Source organism: Terrapene carolina, unplaced genomic scaffold (assembly GCF_002925995.2).
Source record: "Terrapene carolina triunguis isolate 2854851 unplaced genomic scaffold, T_m_triunguis-2.0 Scaffold67, whole genome shotgun sequence".
In the NCBI taxonomy this organism is placed as follows: Eukaryota; Metazoa; Chordata; order Testudines; family Emydidae; genus Terrapene; species Terrapene triunguis.
Genome location: NW_020664418.1, coordinates 39,998,561 through 40,023,769, shown reverse-complemented (window position 1 = coordinate 40,023,769; position 25,209 = coordinate 39,998,561). Strand labels below are relative to the sequence as shown.

General features: G+C 47.6%; 1 protein-coding gene across 2 annotated transcripts in view; it reads right to left on the bottom strand.

Annotated features, from left to right (window-relative positions):
* SV2B (synaptic vesicle glycoprotein 2B) overlaps positions 1–25,209 on the bottom strand; it is a 110,964-nt gene that overhangs the window by 58,155 nt on the left and 27,600 nt on the right. The window contains exon 1 of one of the 2 annotated variants that reach the window (XM_026648346.2): positions 16,747–16,888. The exons of the other annotated variant lie outside the window; for it this stretch is intronic. The gene's annotated coding sequence lies outside the window, so the exon portion shown is untranslated. Of the gene's footprint in view, positions 1–16,746; positions 16,889–25,209 lie in introns of those variants that run through there. 2 annotated transcript variants of the gene reach the window in all.

Genomic DNA, 25,209 nt, shown 5'->3' with positions numbered 1-25,209 from the left:
GGGAAGTCACTGGACATGTGAGGAAGTGTAAAGGGGAAAATGAAAGCTCTTGGGAAATTATTGATACATAAACAGTGGAAAGAGCAATCCCTGTAGCTTAGCAATAACATGAGCTCTAAACTTCAGTATTATATTCCCATCCCATCCTCATTAGAACTGAGCCCTTAATCCTCACAACATCTTCAAAATCAAACTCCTGCTTGTCTTTTGTAATTGTATTTCACCTCCAGAACAAGCTGGAATAATACCCATACCGAGGACACAGAACATTTTACTAGCGCATATGTCAATGACATATGTTCATAAGGAGCTAGTGGGGGTGAAATCAGCCCATCTAAATCGCTTAAAATATGAGGGGATTACACCTGGCTTTTTCTAAATAGATCCCATTTCTTCTGTTGTGAGTTTGCAGCCATTCGTTCCATATTTCATCCACATAATCACATGAACTGATCGCATGACACCAATGAAACAGCAGTCCTGGGATTTTCTTATATGGTGATATTGGGCCAGATCCTCAGTTGGTGTAAATCAACATAGCTATGTTGAAGACAATGGAGTCATGCTGATTTCAATCAGCTAAGGATCTGGCCCATGGTTTGGAAGCACCGATGCTCCCTGATCAGGCATCATGACAGAAGTTTATAGTTAGATAGAGACAGATATTGCATAGCATATCATTTAAAAAGAGAATTCCCTTAGATTTCTCTTGACCCCCTCTCAAACCCCACTAGGGTCCAGAGGGGATTATGTGCTGCAGTTTCTTGCATTGGATCTAGCCAGAATCTAAGTCTAAAGGAAATCATGACCTTCTAGAGATGGGCCCACATCAAAATGCCAGGTCTGAACTCCCCCGAACTTTGCATCCAGTTCAGAACTTCCCCAAATTTGACTTCTTGGGCCCATCTTCTAGCATCTTCCATGCTCCTCCTCCAGGGAATCTAGCTCAGGTACATGAGCTTTCTCAGCACTGTTCATGCAACTGGGTTTGATCTGTAGGAGGTGGGAAGCTACTTTGTCACCGGTTAAAGGCATTTTTAAAAATCACAAAATAACCATGTTGTGATGGTCTGGCATTTATTTTGCATTTCATATGGCTTGATGTCATGTCACAACTTCATCACATATTCACACAATACAGATCTTGTCATACAAAGTCAAGACCTTTGGCCATGATTATTTTACTCATCCAGTGCTCATTTTTCCTGGCTTCAGGGAGGTAAAGGAGTGTTTCTCTCCAGTCTCTCCCAGACTCATGGGAGGAATGCTGCCAGCAGCTCATTCTCCCAATTCCACATGAAGCAAAGGCACCCACTCCATCCATCCATCGGCTCAATGTTCCCCAAGCCACCTCATTAAGCAGAGCTCCACTCACTCGGCTTGCAGTCAGGACTAGTAATCATCACATGCACAGATCCTTCAAAGGCCACATGCAGAAGTGCAAGCTGGGTATCACTGCAGTAAAGCTGTACTCATTTACCGTAATTGTAATCTAGTGGTTTGAAGCAACACATTATTCACCCACAAATCAGATACATACTTTTCTTGCAGTTGTCTCTAAGAGTGTTACCAGCTGGGACCTATATTAAGAGTCTGCTTTCAGTTTTGTCATCATAAAATTACACCCCCAAATAATTATGGCTATAATAATTGTGCCTGGGGCTTACACATTTACTGAATTTGTGGGCGCAATAAGACATGGTTTGCAGATACTTAGAAATGCTAAGTATTAACAGCAGGGGCAATTATTTGCAGGAGCAAAACTGCAAAATAGGAGGCTAGATTAAAAAATCAAGGCCATAATATGGAGGTCTTTCAGAGATTTCATATTTACAAGTAAGTCCTTTGAAAACTGGGTAAGGGAAGTATCTTTTGCTGTTGTTTAAATCAAAAACATAGCATTATATTAAAAATAATAAACATAAACCTGTTACCCAAGAGACTTTTTTGAATCAACTTGTTTGTTATTTGATGGATGCTGTACTACAAGCCAGAAAAGACCTTAGTGGAACTTATTAAGTAAGTATCTGCAACACAGATTCTGTATTAGTAGCTGTGAGTCACAACTCGTAAGAAAAGAAAGACATCTGAAGGTCATTGACTTCATATCCTCTAGCCAAGGAATAGTTTTCAGCACCATAGACAGCACCTAATGACTACTACCCTGTGATATAGATAGGCCAGGTAGGGTAACACTCTGTTGTCCAATTTAAGATTGGAGATTTGCTTTGAGATGCTGCTGTGTTTATCGCTTCAGAATGGTGCTCGTTTAATCATTCCATATATGTTACAGATTGGTGGGAGATCGTCAATGATGTATCCATGGCATATTGAGAAATGTAGGGAAAACAAGAGCTCAGGTAATCTAGTGTACTATCAATATAAAATTTATTATTTAGAGAAAACATTTTAGTTCAAAATATATTGCTACAGAGTTTATTGAGCTTGGACTGTCACGTTGTTGGATAATCTGTATTTATTATTTGGTACATTTTTATACTTTTACTTGTATGTGCCCATCTTGGAATTAATTCATTACTTCATTACAGTAATCTAGTTTCTATGAGTATAAATCATGGGGCCTGAGGATAAGTAAACTATCCTAAGAAAGGCTTGGTCAGATCTCCAGCTGCTATAAATAGGGGTAACTCCATTGACTTCAGTGAAACTATGCCAATTTATACCCGCTGAGGTTCTGGCCCTACTGGTCTATTTTGCTGCCCTTACTCATATTGCATAGTGGCAATATGTGGCAGAAGTAGTTCAATAAGGAGCAAATACAAAGCAATTTAATTTGATATGAATAAACAACAATATGTGGAAAAAACAGAAAAGAAACACCAGAGTTTCAATTTGATTCAAGTTGTTTGATATTGTTTAGGAAACAATAGAAAGTCATCACTTTTTTTCTTAATGGGGTGTATCGTCATATGGGAGAGCTCTGACTTTAATTTGAGCAAATGTAATGTAATGCATGTTGAGTCTAAAATTCATTGTGGTGGGGTGTGTCAGGCCTTCTCTGTCCCCTGCTGGAGGCACCAGCACCCTGATATTCCCCACCCAAGGAAAAGAGACTCAGACCAGGTACCAATAAGACAGTCTTCCAGAAGGGCCAGGAGGAAATACTGACCATCCAAGAGCCAGCAGGCCAGTTAAGAAGGCTTGCCTGCTTCTTCTCAGGGCAGGGTGAGACTGGGACAGAGAAGGAGCTCCTTGGGGATAGCTCAAAACCCCGGGGCCTAGTCAGGGCCTTGCCCTCAGGCACTGCAGATAGGCATTGGCCTTGGAGTTTTGTTTTGTTTGTGTATTTAAAGGAGCAGACTGCCAAAGTTTGACTATTGGTCTGGGTGTAGACTGACGGCAAGCTTACAGTCACAGCCAGTGGTTTGAGGCTGGGGACACCTGCTCTACCATGCCTGGCCCCACAGGGGGTGTTATGGAGTAGCCCCACCTGACACAATCATAAAAGGTGAATTTTTCAAAAGCACCTAACTGACTTCGGGGTAAAAGTCCATTAGACTTTTAATGCTCCTAAGTTACTTAGGTGCTTTTGAAAAAGTAACCAATATATTGCTGGTAAAGAATTGCAATATATGGTCAATGAAAGGGACTTAGTGATTCATGGTAGGATGTATGCTCGGAATAAATGCTACACCAGCTGAGAGTTTCTCCACTAGCCATTTCCACCCAGAATCACCCACACTGGACTACCTGAGTGGCACAAAGAGGGTGGACAGAGTAGGCCACAGAATCCAGCCCCTTGTGTACTACACATACTGTTGTCATCAAACTCTGCTTGATGCTTTGATGCATGGTCCCACTCAGAAGCAAAACCTAGCAACATGGTTCCTTTAGGAAGAAAGCATCCAAAAGACACAAAATGGACCAATACCATTTTGCCTTGAAGCCTGATATACCCTGCTGTGTAAACTGCATTCAAAAGACAATTAAGAAATCAGGTATTTCATTTAATGTTACGGTTAATCTACTTGATGTCCTTCCATCCATGCAAGTACAGTACATCAGGAACCCAATAGTCTGGTGTGTTTTCTTTGCCTCCTACACCCACGGAGCATTGGGTACGTTTTCCATTAAAACATGTGCCAGATTGATGACTAAAATGCCATCCGCTGCATGTGACAGTGACTTTCCTGGTGAAGTAACTGCAGCCTGAGTTTAAGTTTTGCTTCTCCATGTTTGTTTGAAACAGGATGACAGAAAGCTTCACGGATTGCTAAGGAGATGTTATATTTTTAATCTGATATTCTAAGAGTCAGGATACTTTTAAAAGTCGAGTTGAAGACGTCATGTGCCCATGATAAGCTGGTGCAGTGCTCATCGAAGAGATGAAACAAGTAACAATCATCAGTCTTCTTTGAAGAATAAACAGCTTTTCTGAATGTAAGGACATAGAACAAGAAGGGGCGTGTTTGTGAGACAGAACTAGGATAATACTGAACAGTAGTAATGGTAAGACAGAGGCTTAGAGTCATGCAAAGCTATATAAGACTACACATTAGGATGCAGGAGAAAGGCCATAAAAGGTCAAGTTGAAAAGCTGAATATGTGTAGTGAATTGAAACAGACGGCATAAAAGCAGCTGATAAATCTGAGCAGAGGCACTTCAAGAACCAAAGACCTCAGTGGAAAAGAAGGAGGCGAAAGGGAAAAGAACAGAATTAGGGAGGACAGAGAGATAATCACAGCATGAGGCCTGGTGAGGCCTTCCAGTGTTTTTCGGGGGGTAAGAGAAGAGTAGTTTATGCAGGAGCAACTTAGAAATAACCAGAATGTAATTGTCTGAACTGATATTTGTCCAGGCCACTGAGACTAACGCCCTTAATCCTGAGAAAAGTGCCATGGTGTCTTTAAATGTATCTTGGCTACTTATCTGCCTCCCCCTTACCATCGTATCTGAGCACCTCACAATCTTTTAATGGCTTTATCCTCACAACACCCCCCTGAGTTAGGGCAGTGCTATTACTCCTATTGTACAGAGGGGCAACTGAGGCACACAGAAACTAAGTGACTTACCCAAGGTGACTCAGGAAGTCTGTAGCAGAGCAGGACCTTGAGCCCATGTCTCCCAAGTCCTAGGCTAGCACCGTGACATCCTTCATCTCTTGAAGGGCAAGGAGTTAGGGCTGCAGAGGTTCTACAGCTCATAAAAAGACAGCACCTCTAGCAGAACAGTGCACCCAGCCAGTGTCATGCTGATGCACGGACTTAGCACAGATTCAGAATGAATCCTGCCACTTACTGGATCACCAGTCCCTCTTCTGGCCAGTCTCTGGGCATTCCTTGGAGGTTTCCTCTTGGGAAACTTAGCCGAGCCCAACCCTCGTTGGCTCATGAGCTCTGACCTCTTTACCGCCTAAGGCGATATGACCGTAAGATGAAACCAACTGACTGCAATTCAGCAAATTCCGCCCGTGTCAAACATTCCTTCTTAACAATGAACGTCTTATCTTATTGGCAGACTTATTTCATCACCCTTTCAATCTGGGTTATTAAAATAATGAGCCACTTAATTAACAAATCCATTCAGACATGACAATATTGAATAGATCCATTCCAGTGATAGTCCACCATGGAGGTTCTTGCAACCCTGGGTAGGCTTCCAAATTACCCTCTATCAGAAGGGACTTACATTTGAGCAGGTATCTTTATTAAATACCTAATTAAAATACCTCCATTTATGCTGTCTCCTGCTAGTCAGATATCAGTGTTAGCCTTTGCCTCTCTTTAGAGTGCACTGCTCCCCCATCCACTGCCTGCTCTCCTTCCATGCCACACTTCTGAACTCCCCGTTCCATATCCTTCTCCCACTCCCATCTTTATGCCTCCTGCTAGGTCAGCACTGATACCTGAAACTGCCTCCCCATCCTTTTGTCCCTAGCAACCTCCATTGCTTTATTCAAATCCCTCCCTCAAACACACTTCTTCCCCCAGGCCTTTCGGCAGTAACCCACCATGAATGGTATGGGGGTGGTTGTGTACGGTGGGCAGCATTAAAGTCATCATTTGCCAAGAGTTACCATAGTGTGGAATCTGAGATACTTCCTTATACTTAAAATTGGGGGCCCTCAGCTACTATATAGGATTGTTGTCACCTTTCCCTTTCCCCCTTCACCCACCCACACATATGCACATGACTTCCGCTGATAGACACTACAGAAGGGCAAAGATCTATGTGGTTGTCCTGTGCCTTTTCAGAGGCCAGTGCAGGATTGTTCCCTCTTGTGCATTCTCTAGCATGTACTCCTGTGAATTGCACAGGTCAGCTGTAAATGACTCCATCACTGAGGGAGGTTTCTACAGGCTAAGAGATCTCACTGTTAGTAACTATTCCCTGCTACTGAGAACATACATTTCATAACCAAAAGTCATTTTTCAGGCCTCACTTTCAGGCATTGTCTCAGGAAAAGGCTGCCAATTTCAGTGACATGTACAGAGCCAGCCAGCTGCCCCAGAATTCAAATTCACTCCAAGAAGTGCCTGGGCCCATAACAATCATAACCAACCTTATGTTTCTATGATGCTATCTCACAGGATTCTTGTTCTAAGTTTCCCTTCAGTGCTGTTATACAATAAAATCTCAGGAAGCAAAGTTATTGCAATGCTAAGAATGAGATCAGATAAGAAGCTAGGTTCTAGACCTAAAATGTAATAGCTTTCTTTTTTTATGTAACCCCACCACTATTGCAGCATTTCGACTGACTACAGCTACCTTGTGCCCATGTTAGCAATCAAAGTCCATTATGCATTCTATCTATACAGGCTGTAGTGGGGCGGCTGCCCCACTCCTGGTGAATTTAGGCTGCAGCAGACGGGCAGCCAATCAGAAAAGGGCTTATTGGGAGCCAATCAGGGCCCAGATTGGAGGCAGCCACTCAGGGCCAGGCTCAGCCCTATAAAAAGGCTGCTCAGGGAGAGAGCAGTCAGTCTGTCCCAGGCCTTCAACAGGGGAAGGTTAGTCTCCAGAGGTGGGAGACTAGCCCTGCGGACAGCGCAGTGCTGGCCAGGCTCAGGGAGCAAAAGAGAGCTCTAGCCCATAGCCTGCCAGGCTACAGGCCCTGAAGGGAAGGGCCTAGCGGGTGCAAGGGGCCATAGCGGAAGCGGCCCAGGGAAGCGGACATACGAGGGGAGAGAAGGAGGACAGCAAGGCTGCTGCCAGAGGGTCCCTGGGCTGGGATCCAGAGTAGAGGGCGGGCCTGGGTCCCCCACCTCCTCCCTTGCAGTACACCCAGCCATCGGCCATAGGGAGCGGCCATCATAGACTATGCCAGATCCCTGACAAGAGGGATTAGACTTTGGGGTGTGTGGTTGGACATGGTGGCTAGGGCGTAGAGAGACTGCTGATCAACCCCCCCCCCCCCCCGGAAGGGGGTGTAGATGGACTAAGGGGCACTGCCGGAGGGCAGTGGTCCTGAAGAGGACGCCGCGAGCTGGAGAGTGACGTGGGATCAGACGCCAACCAAGGGCGAGACGACGGACGGGACACCACCAGGAGTGGGGCGCTCCACTGGACAGAGCTAATTCCCAGAGACAACCAGCAGGAGGCGCCGGGTGGTGAGTCCCAACACCGTTACAAGGCGTATAAACCTATGAAGTGGTAGATTTTAACAGGCATTCACTTGTAAGGCTCTCTCCAAGGTTACTTAGCAGGCAAAGTGCTGGACCGTGGCTTCCATTTCATCAGTAATCAGACCATGCTTTCTGTTAGGATGCTGTTGCGGGACAGTGTGCTGGCTGGTAGGACCTACCCTCTGCAGCAGACATGGCCACTAAGCAGAGTCCATTATCTGGTTGTCAGACTCACCATGTGCATCAGACACATTACTGCAGCTGGGGTTCAAGTTCCAAAAGAAACAAACCTACACGGCGAGTTTCCTTCTAACGGAGCCTGTGGAAGCGGCTCTGGGAATTGCACCTTGTCTGGCTTACATGCATAAGTCCCTAAAGGCCTGGCTGACACAACCTCTTTGTTGAAATTCACAAAGGTAGGATGTTTATTCGCATGACTGGGTAGGTAAGTTAAAGGTACCTCAGGGTACTGAACAAGCTCCTGCATTGACTTGGCAGATAACCCAGTGCCTCACACGAGGCAACGTTACATGGCTATTATTTTCACAATCATGTATTCTTTATAGTCCCATTTTACATTCAGACGTCAACTTTCAACTCAAAGGAGCCCACAGTGCTTTGCAAACTACATACATACAGCGCCACGGAAATGCGGCCACTTCTGGGGTAGCTGGATGGGCAGGTGGCCCCCAGCACACTGCACAGCAATAGGAGGAGGTGACAGGGCATGCCTACAACATGTTTGACAAAGGCTCTTCAACAGCTTCATGCATTCTCTCCCTGCTCCCATAGTGGCTCTCAGGGCTGCTGGTTATAAAAGCAGCTCATTTGGCTGGCAGAGGCAGCATCCTGCCAGCCCAAATTCCTTCTCTCTGGTCCTGTGGCTCTCAGCTCAGCCATAAGCACAGACATCTTAAGTCACCATCCCTTCCACCCTACAGCCTCCCTCCAGAGCAGCATCTAGTCCGCTCTTGAATAGGCAACGTGGGAAGAGGAGAGGATGGCTGGAAAAGGGGAGAAGAAAGAGAGAAGGGAGCCACCTAGGAAGAAGTTGGCACAAAGGAACAGGGAACAAAGAACAAGACAAAGCAAGCACAGAGTACCCCAGGGTGGGAAAGGGGTAGGACCACAACAAGAAGGGTGAAGAAAAGAGGAGAGTGGAGGGCAAAGAAAGGTAGCAGTTAGTGTGCAGGTGTAACACTGACAGACCCTGGTCGTTGGGATCGAACCTGGGACCTCTGGAGTTTAGTGCATGAGCCTCTACTCCATGAGCTAAAAGCCAGCTGTCTTTTAGCTAAGGCTGTAGAGCAGACTCATTTTATTTCTCTTTAAGTGGTCTCAGTGCCATGAGATGGGAGAGAACACCACACCCAGAAGGTGTGTAGGTTACACAAGGACATTGTCGGTGGGAGAGGAAGTAAGTAGTGGAAGGTGGGGTATGTCCAGCTGTCATCCATCCCAAGAGAGTCTCTGAGGCCTGGTCTACACTAGGCTTTTATGTCGACTTTAGCGCCGTTATATCGAATTAACCCTGCACCCGTCCACACCAGGAAGCCATTTAGTTCGACATAAAGCTCTCTTTAAATCGATTTCTGTAATCCTCCCCAACGAGAGGATTAGCGCTAAATTCGACATGGCCATATCGAATTAGGCTAGGTGTGGATGGAAATCGACGGTAATAGCTCCGGGAGCTATCCCACAGTGCACCACTCTGTTGACGCTCTGGACTGCAGTCAGAGCTCGGATGCTCTGACCAGCCACACCCCCGGGAAAATTTGAATTCATTTTCATTTTCCTGTCTGGGCAGTTTGAATCTCAGTTCCTCTTTGGACATCGAGGGGAGCTCAGCAGCAGTGGCAACTATGCAGAGCTCTCCAGCAGAGATGGCCGTGCAATCTAATAGAAAGAGGGCCCCAGCATGGACTGATCGGGAAGTCTTGGATCTCATCGCAGTGTGGGGCGATGAGTCCGTGCTTTCAGAGCTGCGCTCCAAAAGAAGGAATGCTAAGATCTACGAGAAGATCTCCAAAGCCATGGCAGAGAGAGGCTACAGCCGGGATGCAACGCAGTGCCGCGTGAAAATCAAGGAGCTGAGACAAGGCTACCAAAAAACCAAAGAGGCTAACGGACGCTCCGGATCCCAGCCCCACACATCCCGTTTCTACGAGGCACTGCATTCCATCCTGGGAGCGGCCGCCACCACTACCCCACCCCTGACCGTGGACTCCGAGGATGGGATCATGTCCGCGGCCGGTTCCTCGTCGGACATGACAGCGGACGGGGAAGATGAAGAAGGAGATGAGGAGGACGAGGCAGTCGACAGCGCTGGCACCGCTGATTTCCCCGACAGCCAGGAGCTCTTCATCACCCTTACCGAGATCCCGTACCAACCGTCCCCATCCCTTACCCCGGACACAGAATCAGGGGAAGGATCAAGCAGTAAGTGCTGTAAACATGTAAACATTTATTTAAAACAGAACGGTAATATTTATACTATTAACAATGTACATTTATAAAAGTTCTGTAAACTAGTAAAAAAATAATCAGGTACAAAACAGGAATATTTACAAAGGTAACAAATGGGTTTTCATGATTTCTCTGTCTTAGGCTCTTCTCAATTTAGTCCCAAGTGTTTTAAAAAATTTTCACAATGTCCGTTACTCCATGATTCCCAGGCCCAAGACGCTCCACTCCATAGTCCCAGTGCACCTACGCGAAAATCCGGTCAATGTGGCCGGGGATCGACGAGAAATCCTCGTAGGAGAACTCCTCGTAGGTCTCGTGGAGGTAGAGCTCAAGCCTGTTGATCAGGTTCCGGGGTAGGGCGATCTTAGTGGGCCCTCCGTGGTAGCAGACATGCCCCCTCCACGCCACAATCAAGTACTCCGGGATCATGGCCCGACATAGCATGGCGGCATACGGCCCCGGTTTCTGCATGCTTTCCCGCAGCATGCGTTCTCTCTGGGTGTCCGGGATCCTCAGAAGGGTGATGTCGCTCATGACGCCCTGCTTTGAATTAGGGAGGGGAATGTTAGTATTGGGACTGCTTTACAGCCACGCGGTGGAGGGAGAGGGGCAGCATACAGGGATCTTTCCCTGGGACAGCCGCGAGGGGGTGGGACAGGGGCAGAGTTGATGCTGTCCTGATTGCTGGCAGCAGAGACTGGCATTGCTTTCAATGTGAAAGGAGGCCAGTGCTACTGCTGGAGTTTTAAGCAGCCACAAGTCTGCGGCTTACCATTATTGCCCGCTCCAGAAGTTCAGGTCTCCAGCCACGCTTCTCAGATCACTCCAAGACCTCCGCAAGTCCACAGGCACTGAAGGCGACGGCCGAAAATTCGACCTTGTCCTGAGTGCGCATGTGAGAGGTGCAGTGCATGGTCTTGTTCACAGAGAAAGACTAGGTTCTTTGTATACAATTTCATTTATCTGTCTCAGGAATTCACTCCCTTTTCACAATTCACACAGACACATCTGCGACTGTCTCCGAACCCAGCCTGTCAGCACACTCCCAGAGGCTAGCGCAGATTAGGCGGAGGAAGAAGAAGACGCGTGAAGACATGTTCTCAGAACTAATGGGATGCTCCCGAGCCCAGGCAGCCCAGCAGACACAGTGGAGGGAGAACTTGTCACAAATGCACCGAGCAGTCATGGAACGGGAGGAGAGGTGGCGTCAGGAGGACCAACAGGCTACTGAAAAGCTGCTTGGACTAATGAGGGAGCAAACGGACACGCTCCGGCGCCTTGTGGATGTTCTGCAAGACCGGAGGCAGGAGGACAGAGCCCCGCTGCAGTCTATCTGTAACCGCCCTCACCCGCCACCAAGTCCCACACCACCCTCACCCAAACTCCAAAGAAGGAGGGGCGGCAAGGGCCGTTAAAACTTTCAGTCAACCCCTGCAGACTGCTCTAGCACTAGAAGGCTGACATTCCCCAAAATTTCATAAGTCCTTTCCTACCCACCTCACACAAGCCCCCGTCCAAGTTTCACCCCCCACGTTTCATGTCTGGTTCGCAATAAAATGTTTGTTTCTCTCCATTACTGTTTCAGTCAGGTTCTTTTGAGGGAGAGTCTGTCTGGAGGGGGGGAAGGGGCTTGGTAATTGGGCAGGACAGTGACCTTTAGCAGGGTACAGAGGCGGTGTCAGGTCCAGCATCAGGACACATACACAGTGCAGTCACTGGTTACCCTGGTCAGTCTGGGAGGTGTTTTTCATGTTCTCCATTGAAATAACCAGTCCTCCAGTGCGGAGCCTGGCATTCCGGGAGTTTAGAAGCATCATTTGCATCAGAACACTGAACCCGCCCCCCGCCACAGTCTGCGTCCCCGGTTTAAAATATTCCCGCGAAAACAGCAACACAGACAACGGTGTTCATTAACAAAATCGAAATGATTTTATTTTTTGGGAAGGGGAAGGGGGTGAAGGGGGTATGTAACTGGAGAGGATAGTCAAAATGAACTGGGTAAAGAAACGGGGGCAGGTTCAGCTTTTCTGTCCACAAACTGAAAAGTCACTGGTTGCCCTGCTCACTCAGGAACCTAGCTTTCAAAGCCTCCCGGATGCACAGGGCGTGCCGCTGGGATCTTCTAATGGCCCGGCTGTCTGGCTGGACGTAATCAGCAGCCAGGCTATTTGCCTCAACCTCCCACCCCGCCATAAAGGTCTCCCCCTTGCTCTCACACAGATTGTGGAGCACACAGCAAGCTGCAATAACGATGGGGATATTGGTTTCACTGAGATCACAGCGAGTCAGTAAGCTTCTCCATCTCCCTTTGAGACGGCCAAAAGCACACTCCACCACCATTCTGCACTTGCTCAGCCGGTAGTTGAACAGTTCTTTTTCTGTGTCCAGGGCGCCAGTATAGGGCTTCATGAGCCAGGGCATTAGCGGGTAGGCTGGGTCCCCGAGGATGACTGTAGGCATCTCCACATCCCCAAGAGTTATTTTGTGGTCTGGGAAGTAAATACCTTCCTGCAGCCGTCTAAACAGACCAGAGTTCCTGAACACGCGAGCGTCATGAACCTTGCCCGGCCATCCGACGTAGATGTTTGTAAACCGTCCCCGATGGTCCACCAGTGCTTGCAGCACCATTGAAAAGTAGCCCTTTCTATTGATGTACTGGCTGGCCTGGTGGTCCGGTCCCAGGATAGGGATGTGAGTCCCATCGATAGCCCCACCGCAGTTTGGGAATCCCATCACGGCAAAGCCATCTATGATGACCTGCGCGTTTCCCAGGGTCACTACCTTTGGGAGCAGTACCTTCACGATTGCCTTGGCTACTTGCATGACAACAACCCCCACGGTAGATTTGCCCACACCAAAGTGGTTCGCGACTGACCGGTAGCTGTCCGGCGTTGCAAGCTTCCAGAGGGCTATGGCCACTCGCTTCTGGACAGTGAGGGCTGCTCGCATGCGGGTGTCCTTGCGCTTCAGGGCAGGGGACAGCAACTCACAAAGTTCGAGGAAAGTCCCCTTCCGCATGCGAAAGTTTCGCAGCCACTGGGATTCATCCCAGACCTGAAGCACTATACGGTCCCACCAGTCCGTGCTTGTTTCCCGGGCCCAGAATCGCCGTTCAACAAAATCCACATGCCCCATTGCCACCGTGATGTCCTGGGCGCTGGGGCTCGTGGTTTCTGACAGCTCTGTGCCACTCTCCGACTTCAGGCTCTCACGGCGGTGCCGTAGCCTCCTCGCCCGATTTCTCTGCATCTGCCTCAGGGAAAGGTGTATGATAAGCTGCGAGGTGTTGAGAACGGCCACAAGTGCAGCGATGGTCGCAGCGTGATCCATGATCGCAGTGCTGTGGCGTCCGCGCTGTCACTGACCAGAAAAGTGCGCGAACTGATTTCCCGCCGGCGCTTTCATGGAGGGAGGGAGGGCGTTAGTGACAGACGGATGACGACAAATTTTTTTTACCCAGAAGGCATTGGCGGCTCGACCCAGAATTCCGATGGGCAGCGGGGACTGCGGGAACTGTGGGATAGCTGCCCACAGTGCACCGCTTCCAATATCGACGCTCGCCCCGTTAGTGTGGACTCACAAAGTCGAATTACTGTCCTTAGTGTGTCCTTAGTGTGGACACACACGTTCGACTTTGCAATATCGATTCCACATATTCGATTTAAGTAAAATCGAATTACCCTCGTAGTGTAGACATACCCTAAGAAGAAAGGTTTAGAACCTCCGACCTGGTCGATATACTGACGGGGTTCATCTCCATTTAGCTCATGTGATCTGATGGGATCACAGCATGAGGTGCTGTCTGCCATGCAATCCTCTCAGAAGTTTGAAAATAACATTGTCTTGAGCCATTAGAAGGGCAGAATAAATACTCAATAGACATTTTAAATTTCCAGTGAGAAGGCTATGCATTTGCCTCCCATACAATCTAGTCAATTCCTGCCTAGCTTGGACATTAAGATAAATGATGAGAAAGCTTCAGCTCTGGAAATGAATAGCTGCAATATATTCACCAGTCCATGCTACAATGACTTGATGTGTATGCAAAAAGAACATCCTCAGAATTCCCTACCAAAGCACTGGCAGATTTATTGATACTTTGCATCTGACCTGAAGCCATTATTTATTGCCTACCAAGGTACTTGTGGGGAGGGGCCTTGTGTGGACAGAAGTTATAGCTAAATTGCCATTGGTGTATCGTGTACAGGGAGAGTCGCAGTCAGGTTATTTTTGCTTATACTTTACTTGTGAATCTTCTGTTCAGTATAAGAAGGCTAACAAGCTGAGCTGTGTTCTACAGGACAAACTACTGCATGTGCATCAACTACTCAGGAGTCAGAGAGGAAGGACAGATGTCAGTCTGGGACTACAGAGACCTGGCTTCAGTTCCTTCTTATGTCACAGACTGCCTGTGGGACCTTAGGCAAGTCACTTAATCTCTCTGTGCCTCAGTTTACCATGTGTAAAATGGCGACAATAGCACTTCCCTACCTCCTAGGGGTGTTGTAATTAAACAGTATGAGATGCTCAGATGGGGACCAGATAGATACTGTCGATAGCTGAAACATAAAAGCCTTAACAATCGATGGACAAGGTCAGAGATTCAGCTTTCAAGAATTTAGATGCTGCTCATCAGGACCACTGTGACCCTGAAATCACTCTCAGAGGAGCAGAGTCTCTGCAAGCCACTCAGTAGCCCAGGGTGACTGGCCCTCTAAAGGGAGAGAGGTCTCAGCCTCACCTGTAGTACAGCCAACTCACTCCCCTGGTGGGGAAAATAAAGAATGTCATGTGAATCAATCAGGCTTTCAGGTTAGATAAGGGAGAGGCCTGGGTAGTGAGATAGAGGCCTTCAGAGAGCAGGAAGGCTCCTGTAGGAGACCTTGAGACACCAGGGGAGAAAAGACTCCCTCTAGATAGGGCTGGGAGTGGCTTGCCAAAGCAGGGAAAGACTCTAGGCAGGAGGGGCTGGGAGAGGCTTGAAAGAGAATAGGTAGAAAGACTGAGGGGCTTGATGAAAAGTGGGGAAGGAAGAATGTATGAACTTCCATTTGGACTTTGAGGACTTTATTTGGAACGATCTATGTTAATAAACCGGGGTATTATTGGCCTGGGTGGAATTTATCGAGGAGCCCTAAAAAAATGGAAATTGAGGCAGGGATGCTGCAGGGTCCATGAATGGGCGCTCTGGAGGCAGCAGCCCTGTGACCGTCAGAAATACCAAGAACGTTTGTCCTGGTATTCCAGCATTTCCTCTTCTCACCTCAGCTGTACCCACCGGATGGACACCAATGAAACTAAATACAAAAAGCAGCTAAATCCTGTCCAGCTCCCAGAAGGTTTGGTCTGAGTTGAGGTTTAGATGAAGGTCTGCTCTTATCTTACTTGAACTGGCTCATGTCTCCCTCGTCTGAACTTGGAGTGAACTTTGGAATTTTTGCTGCATGCTCACGGCTGCCTGTAGGGGCTCAAACTGAGCTCTTCACAGACCACAACACTGCTATCTCCGGCGCTGGTCCTATCAGCTCTCCCCAGATACACAAAGCCAAGTTATGTTAGCACCTGCATGGGTGACCTCCAAGGGAATAGCAGGAAGAGGGGTTGTGGAATCAAAAGGTGGAGCTCTTCCCAAAGAATCACTATTGAGCCAACTTTCTGCACAGTGTTAGGAGGAGCGGTGCGGACAGTGGTGTTGTCTTTGCAATGAGAAGTAAAACAGTGCCTCCAGTGGTTATCGAAGATCCTGTGATACTTTTTCAGAGTAAGAGCATTAGCCCCAAACTTCTGACCAAAATCTACTTTGGGTCTTTACATTCTGATCTTTAAATAGCTCCAGCTGTTTCAGTTGAACACAGCATTCTTCTTCACTTCCCGTCCTAAACTGCTGTGTAGGCTTGCCATGTGCTGGTAGGCTATCGCTGCTACTAAACTTCAGTGGTGAATGAAGTGATTTTTTTTTTAACATCTGTCTGATCAAATGCTTTGTAAAATGCTGGGATAAAAGGTGTCCTATAAATGTAAGATGTAGTTAATATAATATTAAAATCTGAGAGTAAAAAAATGAAGATGTTAAAAACATTCAGCAAAAATATATGGCAGGGTCCCTTTAAGAACTGTCCCATTGCTTCATAATAATCTACCCTGGATGGAGGAATATTTTCACAGATCTGCACCATCCTAAACACTTTGCAGATACTGGTTGATAAATACTAAAATAAAGGCCAGACCCTGTCCCAGTGGGAGTTTGATCATTGACTTTGATGGAATCAAGATTTGGCTCAAAATGTTGGCAGTAAAATTCCAGTCCCTTATCACTTCACGCATCTGGGCAGAGTTCCCCTAGGCGGTGTCCATGGGCTCCTTGGACTCCTTTGAAAAGTGGGTGCTGTCTGGGGTTCTTTGCTGAGAGTGCCCCTCTGGATCCCTCATTTTGGCCTTAGGAACTTCACTCCCATCCCTGTTTTCTTATTTGTTGTCCCCCAAACTCAGTTATGACCTGGGCTCAGCAGTTCCTCCCCTCTGGTTGAGGGGCAGGCCTGGGCCCACCTGAGCCATGCTAATACCTGCAATAGGTAAACTGTGGGGGTGGGGGAAACACCCCTAACAAATCTCCATGGGCTGGGAGAGTGGGCATGACAGGACCAAGCGATTGACTTTGAAAAGGAACTGAGTGAGAGTTAGTAGTAAACTAACCAGGTACAGTGTTCTGGGGCAGGAGAGAGCCAGTCTATGGTAGTCTATCCATCTTCTACCCATCCATCAGTTTGGTTACATGATGTTCTTCTCTTCAATAGCCAGTTATAAGGATATGGAGATGGTGAGTGGAGGGTGTTTCCTGTTTCAATGGTAATAAGGAGAGTGGGGAGTTTATTAGCATGGGATACGATTACTACTGAGTCAAAGGAAGTACCCTCAAGTCTTAATGATGACTCTTAGGATAAATTGTCTAATGATGAAATATACTGGGAGGGGACATGATGGGAGTGAAACTAATGTTTGCATTTTGTAATTGGGAGTAAAGCAAAGCAGCTGAATCAGCCATGTCTGTGGCGGCCATAAAGAGATGGGAGAGGTCTGAAATAGCCGGTCAGAGCGCAAGGAAGCTGTGACAGAGCTGGGCACAGCCCCGGATTAATTTCTGATTGTTCGTTTCAGTACAAACACACTGAAATAAAAGATTTTCCCTCATCTGGGCCCAATCTCCTGTCCTGCTCCGTCCTGCAGTGGAGTCATGAGACTGAAATTCCTTTACAGGATAATGGCCTTACTAGAGGGGGATGGAAGAGGGATAAAGCCCGTACTGGGACCTAGAGAGCTGCAGACAGTTGTAATCAGAGGGTCTGATCCTGCAAGGGGCCAAGACCCTCGTCTCCCACATTTCAAATGGGTTGAAAGCGGTGAAGCGGCACCTGCTTAGCCCAGCTGGGTTCTTGGCTCCCTCCCTGTACCACAGCTGCCACTGTCACTTCAGAGCTTGCTGGTGCGTGACAAGCGGCAGGGCTCTTTAGGCTGAGGGCCCTTCACGCCAGGCTGAAGGCTCGGTTTACTCACACACAGGCAGCTGGGCTCCGATCTTAATTAGCCTGATTGAGAGAACCGCTCAGTGAAAGTGACTGCTGGGGAGGTAACTGGCAGCCGGCAACTCTCTCTCCCTGCACACTTCCTACAACTGAAGTAGGCGTCTCTCCTTCCTTTGCATTCTGGGCATCGTGGGCTTGCCTTGGTTATTTGCACTCAGCCCCATTCAGACAACTGGATCCTCCCTCTACCCCCTGTGAGTTAATATTCTGCTTGAAAACAAAATGAACAAAATGATCTGGACAAACTGGAGAAGTGGTCTGAAGTAAATAGGATGAAATTCAATAAGGACAAATGCAACGTACTCCACTTAGGAAGGAACAGTCAGTTGCACAGGTACAAAATGGGAAATGACGACCTAGGAAGGAGTACTGCGGAAAGGGATCTGGGGATCATAGTAGATCACAAGCTAAGTATGAGTCAACAGTGTAACACTGTTGCAAAAAAAGCGAACATCATTCTGGGATGTATTAGCACGAGTGTTGTAAGCAAGACATGAGAAGTAATTCTTCTGCTCTACTCTGTGCTGATTAGGCCTCAACTGGAGTATTGTGTCCGCTTCTGGGCGCCACGTTTCAGGAAAGATGTGGACAAATTGGAGAAAGTCCAGAGAAGAGCAACAAAAATGATTAAAGGTCTAGAACAGTGTTTCGCAAACTTGGGACACCACTTGTGTAGGGAAAGCCCCTGGCAGGCCGGGCCGGTTTGTTTACCTGCTGCGTCCGCAGGTCCAGCCGATCGCGGCTCCCAGTGGCCGCGGTTCACTGCTCCAGGCCAATGCTGGTTCCCAGTGTCTCCCACCTTCCTCAGTGTACCCACATAAGAACAGGCAGAATTTGGCACTTGAGGACTGATCCCGAAGAAGCGAGTGCCTGCTGGGACATGCTGATTGCTCCCAACTCCCACTTCTGCCATTCAGCACATTGCAGGAGCAAGCTATTCTACTGTGAGCTTTGCGGGGGCCAGAGATCATGGGACCTTCCATTTTGTACAGCCCTAATCTTCATTTGTCACTCGGACCCTGAATTGATTCGCAACCTGTCGGCAGGGGAAAAAAGTAAATCTGCATCTTTGCACAATGGCCGAAAAGTACGTGTCTGCAGATTGCACCCGAGGCCAGGCAGCTGTAATAGCAGAGCACCCAAAGACCCCATAACAGGTGGTAGTGGAAGACAAGTCAGAGCAACAAATGTATGTCAGTGAAATGTCAGCAGCATTCCCTTTGGCCCTGGCAGAATCTCTGTGTTCTAGCTGGCACTATGACATGAAACTTGATGGTCACATCGAAAAAAATAGGAATGGGCTAGAGAAGATAAATCAGGCACTCTTATTTACTGCCTCACAATACAAGGGGATGGTCAAGAACATTCAAAGGCAACGATTTCAAAACTGATACAAGGAGATACCCGTTTACACAATATAACGAACCTGTGGAACGCCTTGCCACCCAATATTTTGGAGGCAGAGAGGATTCAAAATAGGGATTGCACATTTATACAGCTAATGCAAACTTCCACATTTACATTGAATAGGGTAATTTATTTTTTTAGAAGGAAAATAAACCCTCATGTTTCAATACATAAGCCAGCCACTAACCGATGGGGGTCAGGAAGAAACTTTCCTTTGGGGAAAGTTATTCCATAATTATCTGCGGTGGGGTTTCTTGCATCTGCCTCTTAAGCAGCTGGCACTGGCCACTGTTAGAGACAGGATCCTGGACTACTCAATTCACTAGTCTGATTCTGTATGATAATCCCTGTGTGGCTCTGACAGGAAGGTTGGAGAGTAGCATCAGAATGGCTGTCATGGGGCTTTCTAGCATGCCCTGTAACTGAACTTAGGCTATTGAGGCAGAAAGGACACCACAAGACAGCGATATCAGAATAAGTGGCATTTACTCCTGCAAAGGAAGAGAAAAACATGACTTGTCACATTCCCAATAGGTCTGAGATAAAATAAATACAGGACAGTGCTGGCAGGAGGCATGCTGGGTGAGAAAGCAGCCAAGCAACAGAGTATGTTAATAAGTGACACAGACGTGACAAGGCAGGGGGATTCACTGGAGAATTTCAGGGGAACAATGAATACTTCAAGCCAGACTACACGCGTAACATTTCAGAAGGAAGGATGGCATACTATCACAGATAGCCAGCAGGGGAGAGATGATTTTCAGTAGTCATTAGTCAAGGTGTAATGTAAGGAACTGGAGAATGGCTCTCAGGCTTGATAACACGTATAGCGCCTTTAATCTAATCCAGATCAATAGCGCGCAAAAGCCATTACTCTGGGATGACCGTTTGATGACCTATGTGAAATGAGCTGGTGAGTCTCACTTCAGTTTCTGGAGGAGAAGCAGCCAGAAGTATTAAACCCCCTTGCCACAATTGACAGTAACAGGTCCCTTTCGGCAGTCTTAGCAACATCCCTTCCTCCCCTGCCACAGGTCCTACCAGGCATGAGGGAGCACAGAGGAAGGCAGGATAGTCCAGTGGTTAAGGCTTGAGGGTAGGACTTTGGAGACTTGAGTTTAAATCCCTGCATTGCTATAGACTTCCTGTGTGACATTGGGCAAGTCACTTAGGGTATGTCTACACTACGGGATTAATCCGAATTTAGATAATTCGAATTTGGGAAACAGGTTGTATAAATTCGATTGTGCGCGGCCACACTAAGCACATTAATTCGGTTTTTAACCACATTAATTCGGTGGTGTGCGGCCACACTACCCCATTAATTTTAACCACATTAATTCGGTGGTGTGCGGCCACACTAACCCTAATTCGAATTAACAAAATCGATTTTGGCGCTACTCCGCTCGTCGAGGTGGAGTACAGAAATCGATTTAAAGCGCCCTTTAATTCGAACTAAATGGCTCTGTTGTGTGGACGGGTGAAGGGTTAATTCGAATTAACGCTGCTATATCCAAATTAATCCCGTAGTGTAGACCAGGCGAGAGTCTCCCTGTGCCTTCTTTCCCCTCTCTACAATGGAGATAATGGTACTTCCCTACCTCTTAGGGGTGTTCCGAGGGTAAATACATTAAAAGTTGTGAGGCTCTCAGATACCACAGCAGGCCAGATAAGCACCTAATATAGATAGGTAAGGAGCATCGGCAGACCTGGCACATGGGGGAAGCTGGCACCACCATTGCCTGTGCTACACCATAGAAAACATCATACTCCATGGCTGTAAATCTGGTGCTTTGCACCAGCACTAAATTCACTCTTGGGCCTGGCATTAGGAGACGTGGAGGTGGGGACCCTGGTAGTCACTATGGAACGCTCAGTGTCTACCTTTCTTGTGCAGATGAGACCCACAGATGGATTTGCATTATGCACAAATAGTTGTGTCCTAAAGGCATTTACATGGCACTTGTGTTTTCTGCCCTTGCCAGCCCAGCATGGAAAGAGGTCTAAGTACAGCCTGAATCTATTCAGACACGAGTGGATCTGCTGCTGGAAATGGAACAAGACGTATTTGGTGGGTGGTTGTTTGCTTTTAAATAGGATCTTTAGAAGGACCTTTTGTTTCCTAAGGGAAACAGTCAAATTTTTCATTCCCTGCCTCCTCTGAAGAATTTAATGGGCAGATGAACTTTGGAGCATGGAAGCTTCCCATGACTAAGAATGGAATGTGCACGTTGCTTTATACCCCACAGTACCGGGATGTCGGGGTGGGGAGGTGGACAGCTTTCTGAAGATAACTGCAGCCTTTCATGCTTAATGGTCTGCTCCATCTTCCAGTATCTACCGTTGTCTGTACACTGGGTCTAACTCAGTTTGCGCTGGGACACCACTGCAGGATTTACTGTACACACAGCACTCTCACTAGCACCAGGCTTACACTGTCCTGGAGGCTGCAACGTACAATGTGACTCTTGACCTGCTCCTGAAGCGTTAGGAATGAGACTTGAAATCCCACCAGCTAATTTTCTGTATTGGAACACATGCTCTGACTGCTGCTCTGTGCATCATTTTCCCTTAGAGAGAGTCAAATCCTGGTTCTTTCCAAGCACCTCCTTGAGCGAGAGGAGCAGAAGCTACTGTCACCTTCCTTGTCAGTGCAGCAATCTGCGTGGAACTTGGAGGGCGGAGCACAGTTTGCAAGAAGGACAAGTTTGGCAGAGGCAGCAGGAATTCAGTCTGTGACCACATGGCTGGAATGCTGGCAGCTGTGGCAGCATTCAGAAATACATATTTCTCTTAATAAAGGACCAATTTAGTTTTATTACCATGGAGTGGAGTCCTTTCAAGCTATCACCAAGTGCAGTACAACACAGTCTCTATTATTATTAATGATGATATAATTTATGTTGTCTTGGCCTCTGATGTTACGTGCTTTACCGTAAACCTGTAAGCATGGGAGGCACTAAAGGGCAAACGAGACCATAGGAGTAGGACTGGATCTGAATCGGAGCCAGTCTGAAGGAGATGCGTTTGAGCTTGCCAGACCCCAACAGCCCAGGTTTGGCTCACTCAGGGTTGCCACCTTTCTTTCACAACCTGGTATTGTGATGTTGTGTCACCGAGCTGGACTCAGAGGAGAGGACGAGTTGTTTCCCGGTAGTTAGATCTTTATTCCCCAGAGTGCCCCAGGCCAGGATGCTATGGGGCCGGCCCAGGCCATAGCAAATGTACTTTGTCCCTCTTCAAACTCCCACCCAGATACCCTCAATTGCAATCCTACCTGCAGACTCCAAAACACCCTCCCTTTCTGACCCTTACCCATTTGCCTCTTCATTACAGGCGGGCACCCAGCCTCACTGACCACCAACTCCGGCGCTGCTCCTAGAGCTTGGTGGTGAGGGTGTGACAGGCTGGTGGTACTGGTTGTGGTGGTAAAGACTTTCAACTTTCTTTGAAGTGTCTAGAACTGGCCAGTGCTGGTGCCAGGATTCAGGACTAGATGGACCAATGGGGTGATCCACTATGGCCAATATTATGTTCTTGCAAGCAATATTTAATGTGTTAAAATCTTCACAAGGAAAGACTGAGCAAGCAACATAAGAGAAAAGACAGAGAGGGAGAGAAAGCTTTGTCATATTCCAGCAGAGGAAGTTAACAGTCACCAGCCCGTCTGAGACAGCACACTAGAGTTCAGACGAGTCTGTGAAGCGTTATTGTAACTGAAGGGCAGGTTCTGGGGATGCTGTGTACCAAGGAGCCAGCAGCTCTTTCTTAGCTAGACAGGTAGGGTTACTCTACTAGAAAAGGCCAGCTCTATTCACAAGTCCAACGAGCGATCTCATGCTGACAACATGATGTCATGCTGCAGGGAACCCCATATCGCAGACTGTTAGAGCAAGGATTTCCCTACTGCAAAGCAAGGGAGGCAGAAGAATGTATGTAAGGAAAGGTGGGGCTGACAGACCGTATTTAAGAGAGCTACCTCCCAACAGGAGAGGATCCTGAGAGAGGAGACAGACAGACTGGGACCACAAAGGCAGCATTCACAGTGTCCAGGAAATCATATTGTTGGATCAACTTTTCTAGCCTCTGGACCAAATTCTCCCCTCAGTTACGTTGGTGTAAATCTGGAGTAACTTCACTGGGCCATATTCAGACTTTGGGTAGGCAGGTATAATTGCATCAGGTCTGAATTTGGCCCACTTGGGTTTGATAATCGTCTCACATGCACCACTCCTCACCTGGGCACCGGTTTTCCACTGATGACCCTCCCCTGACTTCAGCAGAGTTATTCCAGCCTGACATTATCTGCCCCTAGATTCTCAGCACTTTACAGCGATTTACACTGACATTTAAGAGCAGAACTTGGACCCTCGGAGATAAATGCTTTCCTAGTCACAGCAAGTTCGGAGGTTAATTTCCAAAAGACCGATGGTGGAAGTTATTTTCTAGTGACATGAAACAGCTGTAGCACAGTAACATTTGATAGTGTCGCTGCTTAATGACCCAAGAAATGCCTGCAGCCAAATCACCCTGTGCTCTGATCCTCTCAGATCTCACAGACTTTTCAGTAGTTCAGCAGATCCCACCCGGAGAGACATAAGTGAGTGATACATGGGTGGCCACAACTCAGTCAGGTAATTCCCAGGGCTCCGTCTCAGGGATCCAGGGTGTGGGACAGGTAGAAGGATACATTACATTCATTTGTAAGTGCACACTGGATGTGGTTTGGCCCGCCACCACTGAAGCAGCTGAATGTTCACGTGAGTGTATGAAAACAGACAGAACTGGAATCTGGAGTATCGCTAACTTCCTACTGCAAATGACAAGGACACAAGGCCAATGGATGCTGTAGTGAAAAACTGGGAGCGATCCTGTTCGGCCTCAGCAATAGAGCAAATTCTGGCTGCACTGAAAGAGCCATCCTGCAGGGCTTTCTGAACAGGAATCATGTGGAGAGGCAGGGATTGAATTTCCTCATCCCCAGAAAAAGACATTTTCTGTCCAAAAGAACAATTTTGATGAAAAATCCATGACCCGCTCTAGCAGAAGAAGCGGGTTCAGGAAGAGACAGGGAGCTTCTCTTTTAATGAAATATGATTGCTTGGCATTTTGGTGTGGAGGGAGGAGAGCTAGTTAGACCATGTCTACCGAGATGGAAGAGGTTTGCTGTAGGAACTCTACCACCCCAGGCATCGGTAGCTAGGTCCCCGGAAGTATTCTTCCAGCGACAAAGCTGCATCTAAACTGGGGGCTAGTCGGCAGAGCTACGACTCTCGGGGGTTGGTAGCTACGTCAACCAACATCAGTGTTTCTCAAACTGGCGCCGCCGCTTGTATATGGAAAGCCTCTGGCGTGCCGGGCCGGTTTGTTTACCTGCTGGAAGCGGCGGCCAGTACGTCCCTCGACCCGCGCCGCTTCCAGCAGCTCCCATTGGCCTGGAGCAGCGAACTGCGGCCAGTGGGAGCCGCGATCAGCCGGACCTGCGGACGGGGCAGGTAAACAAACCGGCCCGGCCCACCAGGGGCTTTCCCTACACAAGCGGCATCCCAAGTTTGAGAAACCCTGACCTACATTGTAAGTGTAGACCAGGCCTTAGTGTGCTCTAGGGGCAGATCCTGAACTGGTGGTGCAGCTCCATTGAAATCGGTGTACCTACATCCATTTACACTAGTCGGGGATCCACCAAAGATGTGGGTGGGGGCATCACAGGTAGGAATGAAGGCAAGAAATCCAAATGCAGGCTATCAGCAAAAACCTCTTTAGAGTGAGATCTACTGAGCTGAAGAACAGCATCCCATGGGAAATGACAGAAACCCCATCATTTGGGAGATTTAAAATCAGACTGGACAAAATGCTATTCAATGTCCTTTTGGGATAATCCTCCCACTGGCTAGACAGCTGGGCTAGGTGAGCTAATAATAGGCCTGTTACATATTTAACCTCTAGATGAATAAAAGATGGGAAAGACATTGAATAGCTGGATTTTTTATTTGCTATTCGGTGACGCAGACCTGCTTGTTTTCTGACTCTTCCTAATGACCCGTGGGTGGGCGAACCAGCCAGTCACCCAGGCATGTCTGAATACAGACAGATTTTAAGAGACCAGTCCAGAGCCAAACAACATCCAGCCCTGAGCACTGGGGGCAAAATCCAATGCAAGAAGGGGAGA